We start from the raw sequence: 6,000 nt of genomic DNA, 5'->3' as shown, positions 1-6,000 counted from the left end.
CTATTACAAGCCAATGCTTTCATCGTATGTCCTTTAAAAAACAACAACAGAAATTTGGACTGTAGCTGAAGTAGGAATCCTAATCATCGTTCGTGATTGTGAGCAGAAATCGAGACAATTATTCCAGATCAACCAGCCCAGATTAGAAAACACCATTTTATTAAGGGAATTTTTTAAAAAGGGGAGATCGCCAGCCTCAACAGCTCATACGGTTTCTTCCGTTTGCCGAGTGCAAAGCGCTTTAGAGTCGCTGAGAGGGGCAGCCAGGCTCCCGCCCGCGGCATTATCCCTATGTAAGATGGCGGCTGTTGCAGCAGCTGAAACCCGAGCCATTTTAACCGCTACAAGAGGGTGGAGGAAAGTGCGGGACAAATCAGCCCCTGAGACAAGAGTGTCCTTCTTCGACGCCAGCTCCGAAGCAAGCACGGCAAGGAGAAGCCAAGGAAAGCGGGGAGAGGACCGCGCACGCGAACGAGGCGCCAGAACCGCCTTCCTCCTTAACGGCTCTTTACATCCGGGACACCCGACTCCGATCGTCGCTCCCCCCACAACCGGAAATGACACCGGAGCGGCTGCCAAGTTTCCCCACGCGGAACCCAGGCGTTCGCCCCGCCCCTTTAATCGCCTCCCGGGGGCGTGTTCGATCGGGGCGTACGTTGATGCCGGGGGTCTGAGGGGAAAATCACCGCTGTCAGCCGCTCCCCAGAAAAGAGGAGCCACTCTTGTTTTGCGCACGCCAATGCGCGGAGGGGCAAGTGGGGCCTTCCCGCCGCCCGCCTTGGCTGTGACGAAGGACTCGAGGGCCAAATGCCCCTTCCTTGAGCGGACGGGGAGGCCTGGAGGACGAGAGCCTGTCAGTCATGCAGCAAGCTCCGCCTCTTCCGGGCCTGTGAGGCTGGGCCGCCGCCTCCTGTCCTCCTCCTCTCGCTCGCTCGTTCGCTCTCTCCCTTTTGTGAGTTATAGCAACCGTTGCCTTGTGAATCAAGCGCCATAGTCACCGTAGTCCTGGCGACTGTTACCCATCAACAACAACGGCTCCTCTCCTCCACCACCGCCACCTCCTCCTCCTCCTGCTGCTCCTCCTCACCCCCATCCTCACCCCCTTCCTCATCATCACCCACAACAACAACAACCTCCACCAGCAAGAGCAACACCACCACAGCCCTCCACAGCCCAGGTGAATATGATTGTTATGTGCAGCCTACCCCCCCCCCCCCCCCGTGTTTTCCACCGGGTAGCCGGCCTGGCGCTCCTTGGTGAATGTGGAAAGTGGGAAATGCTGAACCGTGTTTTGTGTGTGTGTGAGTGTGAGCGATAGAAAGATTCTGCCCCCGGCCTGTTTTGTGTCCTTTTTATATACCCCTCCCCCCTTACTTTCTCTGTTGTACTCTGATGGTGGCTGTAGTGTTCTGGTAGAGTTTGGTCGGCGAAGGGGGGTATTGAGAATGGGAAGAGAATTGGTGGCGGTGGAGAGGGAAGCACACTTGTGGTCTGGCCAAGGTCTGGGGTGCCCTTTTTTGTTTTAATCCACTGCCTATTCTTGTTTGTAGGGAGCTCCTGGGAAAAGGGAATGAGGGTTGCTTTGTAATCCTGTATACTTTACCTTCAATTCAACCACCCCAAAATTTGCCATGTCCAACCATGAGGTTGCTTTCTCTCTTGGAACGTGGGCCTGGGACCACATTAGGGATTGTGTGACTTTGGAGACTCCTATGTGTGTGCGCGAACTTTTTTTGCTTATGATCATCCTACCCTGGTTGGCTTTTAAACCTATTATCTGCTTTATCTTTATGCTGAAACCTCCTTGTTTAACAAGGGTCTAGCACAGTACAATGTTTATTTGCTATTAGAAAAATTCTATAATTTGTTATGGGGAAATTATTTTTAGAGTCCTGATTTAGTCTGAAATCACTGCATACCCTAGGTTTACTGGGTACCCACTGTGACTATGTATGCATGGTTGCAATGTATCTTATTTTGTTGTTTTAATCAAGGGGTCCTCTAATTCTAAACCATTTTCATATAGAGTTATCATAATATTTTTGTTTATGAGATATTACTTATTAAACTACAGAAGGCCAGGAAAAGGAAAGTATCAGAGATATAAATTTATTCCATTTTGGACGTTTTTTTTCCTCGTAGCTTTTTTACTTTCCCTGAGGTACTGAAACTGAAGCCAAGTTGACCATAAAGAATTTATAAATCTGAACTTGAAATGTGATTCCATCTGTGGCTGCTAGTTAAGATCTGCAGTTTTGTACAAAGCGCATATAGTGATCAGATCTGTACAGACAGAAGAAAATATTCTTGTTATTGGATCAGCTGGAATAATTTTTGATGTTCACTTACTTTGTACTTTACCCCCTGTTCCCAGCTAGTCCACTCTTTTTAGCATAGTAGCAAATCATTTCCCAATTAGAGATATGGATATTATTTAAGCAGTAGTCCTGTGCACCCTTACTTGGAAGTAAGCTCCACTTATGAATAAACATGCAGAGGATCAGACTGTGTGAATATTAGTGGTATAAAAGGTCATATTACTTAACTCCTTAGTGTTAATGTGATTTGTTAGATGCTAATGTTTTCAACTGGATTATTGTTAATTTGTTTGGTGCTGTATAAAACAAACTAATTTAATTGTGAATATCATTGTTCCTTTCATTTGTGAAACTTCAATTGAATACATTCTTGTTGCTTATAACAGTGCCAACAGAAAGATATTGATTTATCTGACAGAGCAACCCCTGAAGAATGTGACAGTGTCTATTATTCCTGGGACTGTCAAGTGCAGAGCAGGTTAGATAATTAATGCTTTGGTAAAGCAAAGACTTTTCTCTGAATTAAGACTTGTGTGTCACATAGTTTGACTCTGTAAACATTTTTTGTACTTGTGCTGATGATAATGGTATATATAATGATTCCATGAGCCAGTAAAATGCTGAATAATGTATGAATATGTAATTGTTTATTACATATTAATAGCTGGCTCAGAAGGATGGTGTAGAAATGTAATATAAATAATAATAAAAATAATAATATCCAAAATAGTTTTAAATATAGACAATTAAATAGTGGCTATTTCTATGTATCATATTACTGGATAAAGCATATTTTTCCTCTCTCCTGTTTGTTGTACCCACCTGTTGTCTTTAGACTAAAATTATAGTTTTATAGAGGTAGGAAAGAGATGTGATTATTGTCTTTCTAGCCCATATAGTGCAATAGCGCAATCTGTGATCCTTAAGATTACAGTGTACCAGAATCAGAAAGCAAGATAGGATGAGATTTGGCTAATCTGTCAAGTATGGTTAATATGATCTGCTTTCAAATAGTGAACCCTCTTCCACACACACATCCATTCAGCAGCTAGTAGGATTACAGGGGAGGCAAACCATTCTTGCTTTTATTTTATTCCTGAGCAGACATGCTTTTCCTGTTTTCTTTCTCAAAGCAGTCTTAATATTTTAACCATTACTGTTTCTACGTGTGATATCTCAGGAGTTGGCCAATGCTGTGTGTAACATTTAGATTGGCACTCTGGTTCTAAGTAAGTTATTCTCTCACAAGCAAATAGATAAGACTCACTTACTGAATCATAATGATGCTGAAATTACAGCTCCCTTCCCCAGTTCATCTGATTAAAAAAAGTTTAAGGAAAAAATCAAAGGAGGTATTCTTTGATCCCTATAGGGTACTGATGAAACATTAAACTAATTGATTGGGCTTTAAAAATGGTGAGAATCTGACTGTATAATGGTTTCTGAGCTAATGTGTGTGGTAATTAGTATGCTCTCTTAAGGTTCTTGGTCATGTATTGCTTTCTGAGTTCATAGTTCAAAAAGCATAACTGAAAACTTAATGAAATTCCTTCCTCTCTTCCTGTGTTCTAACCAAATTTACCCCCCCCCCCCCGCAAATAGGTGCATCTATTTGAGGTTTGGAAAGGCCATTCCTTTTTCCAGATACACATGACATTTATCCATCTGTGATCCATATTCATGCTTACTGCTGTAGTGTTATACTGATTCAGTAGTACATTTGGAACAGTTGTGATCTTGTACATGCAGTTGGCAGACATTTTCTTGAGTTTACTTATTTTTTGGCAATCAAGTGTAGCCCACCTGCTGTGAACACCATAGGATTTTTCAAGGCAAGAAATGTTCAGAGATGGTTTGCTATTGTTTGCCCCTGTGTAGCAACCCTAGACTTCCTTTGTGGTCTCCCATCCAAGTACTAACTAGTGCTTGCCCTGCATAGATTCTGGGATCTGGCAAGCTCTGGTTAGTCTGGACTATCAAGGTCAGAGCTAGAGTTTGCATAGCCATCTTTAAATCTATCTTCAATTTAGTCTGTGAGGTAAGTCTAACCATTTGTGCACAAACCTGGTTTGAATATCTGACACATACAGTTGCTTTTCTTTCTTTAGCATCAGCTAACACCCGACTTGTACATATAGTTGTTCTGCTTGTGGAGTTTTGTAGACAGAAGCAGGATCAGTTCCACTAGTACACGGAGGCTTGTAGAAATGTCCAGGTTATTCTACTATCTAGCCTCACATGGAGTACCAGTTGAATACTGCGTTCAGTGTCTTGTCTTGTTGGAAGTTGTAGACTGAAGCCTTGGAAAATAGCTGAACACTGCTTGCTTTGGGAAGAGCTGCTCTTCCCTAGTAGGAAAAACTGGCACCTCCCAGAGGTAATTAGGGTTTCAGAGTTTGTTAAGAAGCTTGATGGGACAGTTGTTTGCTGAATTAATTTCTTTACTTCATTTATGCACCATCTTTCTTACCATCTTATGCACCTTTCTTTCTTGTATCTGTGGAGATACAAAATGTCTTAAACTATTCTCCTTTCCTCCATTCTATCCTTACAACAGTCCTGTGAGATAGGTTAGGCTGAGTGTGCATGGCTGATCAGTGAGTTTCTATGGAAGAGTGGGGATTCTAACCTGGATCCTGGTCTGGCACTAACCAGTTCACCATGCTATAAGAAGCCAAAAAGAAAGGGGATGGGATCTGCTTCAGTCATCTCCTTCCAAATCTAGTCTATCTAGTGTGTGTGTGTGTGTGTGTGTATAGATATATATATATAGATATATATCTGAACACCTCCCGCGGAGCCGCGGGCGCCGCAGACTAAATAATTCAGTAAGCCCTTTAGGGGTGGGATGTGTCCGGGATGAGGAAGGGTCCGGATTGGACCCTTCCCCTGGACAGACAATCGGAGGGACCAATCGGCAGGCGCGAAGCGATTTCCAGCCCTGAGCAACTGCGAGGCGCGCTGTGCGCGCCTCGCAGTTGCTCCCTGGCCAGCGGCTCGGTGCGGCGGGAGGCGCAAAGCGCCTCCCGGCGCTGCGGCTCGCCAACTGCCGATGACACAATCACTTCGCCCCCCCCCCCCCGGCGCAGCCAGCAACAAGACGGCGGAAATACTAGCTTCGCCACCGCCGCCCCAATGGAGCAACCCACAAGCCGCCGCTGCCGCTAGCTGTGGCCTGCCCCACGACCCATAAGCGCCCAAGGACCTGCAAACAGGTAGGCACCGCCCTCATGGCGCGCCCTGCTAGCGCCTGCTGAATTTTGACTGCAGCGGGCTTATTTACTAGTTTACTAGTAGATATATAATTCTTTATCCTTAAAAAATTTCTTTTTAGAATGCAACAACCATTATTAGTTTATCATTAATAGTGACAGGCTAACCTAAATTGTGAGCATTCCCAGAAATATGTTTTGCTTCTTTTAAAACCCTAAGGAGGAGATTCTTCAAACTTCTTTTCGTAAAAGTCCTGTTAAGATGATTATCCCAATGTTTAATCTAAATTTACTTTACTATCTTTAACTTCCTTTATGTTAATGTCATGACCCAGTGTTGTGAAATCATTCAATGTAGCCAAAGCTTCAGCAGGTTAACAGAATGATTCTGCAAAAAACTTGCATCCATGTGGAATCCCTTGCATATTTCTGTAGTAAGGAGGCTTGTGTTCTTGTTGGCTGTCAGTGGG

The 6,000-nt window shown here is 44.0% G+C and overlaps 1 protein-coding gene across 2 annotated transcripts in view; it reads left to right on the top strand.

The window, feature by feature from the left end:
- The first annotated feature begins 516 nt into the window (after positions 1-516).
- RFX3 (regulatory factor X3) overlaps positions 517-6,000 on the top strand; it is a 214,897-nt gene continuing 209,413 nt past the window's right edge. The window contains exons 1-2 of one of the 2 annotated variants that reach the window (XM_077344912.1): positions 517-1,177; positions 2,705-2,796. The gene's annotated coding sequence lies outside the window, so the exon portion shown is untranslated. The remainder of the gene's footprint in view (positions 1,178-2,704; positions 2,797-6,000) is intronic. The other variant, XM_077344913.1, reaches the window with a different exon arrangement.

Source organism: Paroedura picta, chromosome 7 (assembly GCF_049243985.1).
Source record: "Paroedura picta isolate Pp20150507F chromosome 7, Ppicta_v3.0, whole genome shotgun sequence".
NCBI classification, from domain to species: domain Eukaryota; kingdom Metazoa; phylum Chordata; class Lepidosauria; order Squamata; family Gekkonidae; genus Paroedura; species Paroedura picta.
This window is presented reverse-complemented; position numbering and strand designations above follow the sequence as displayed.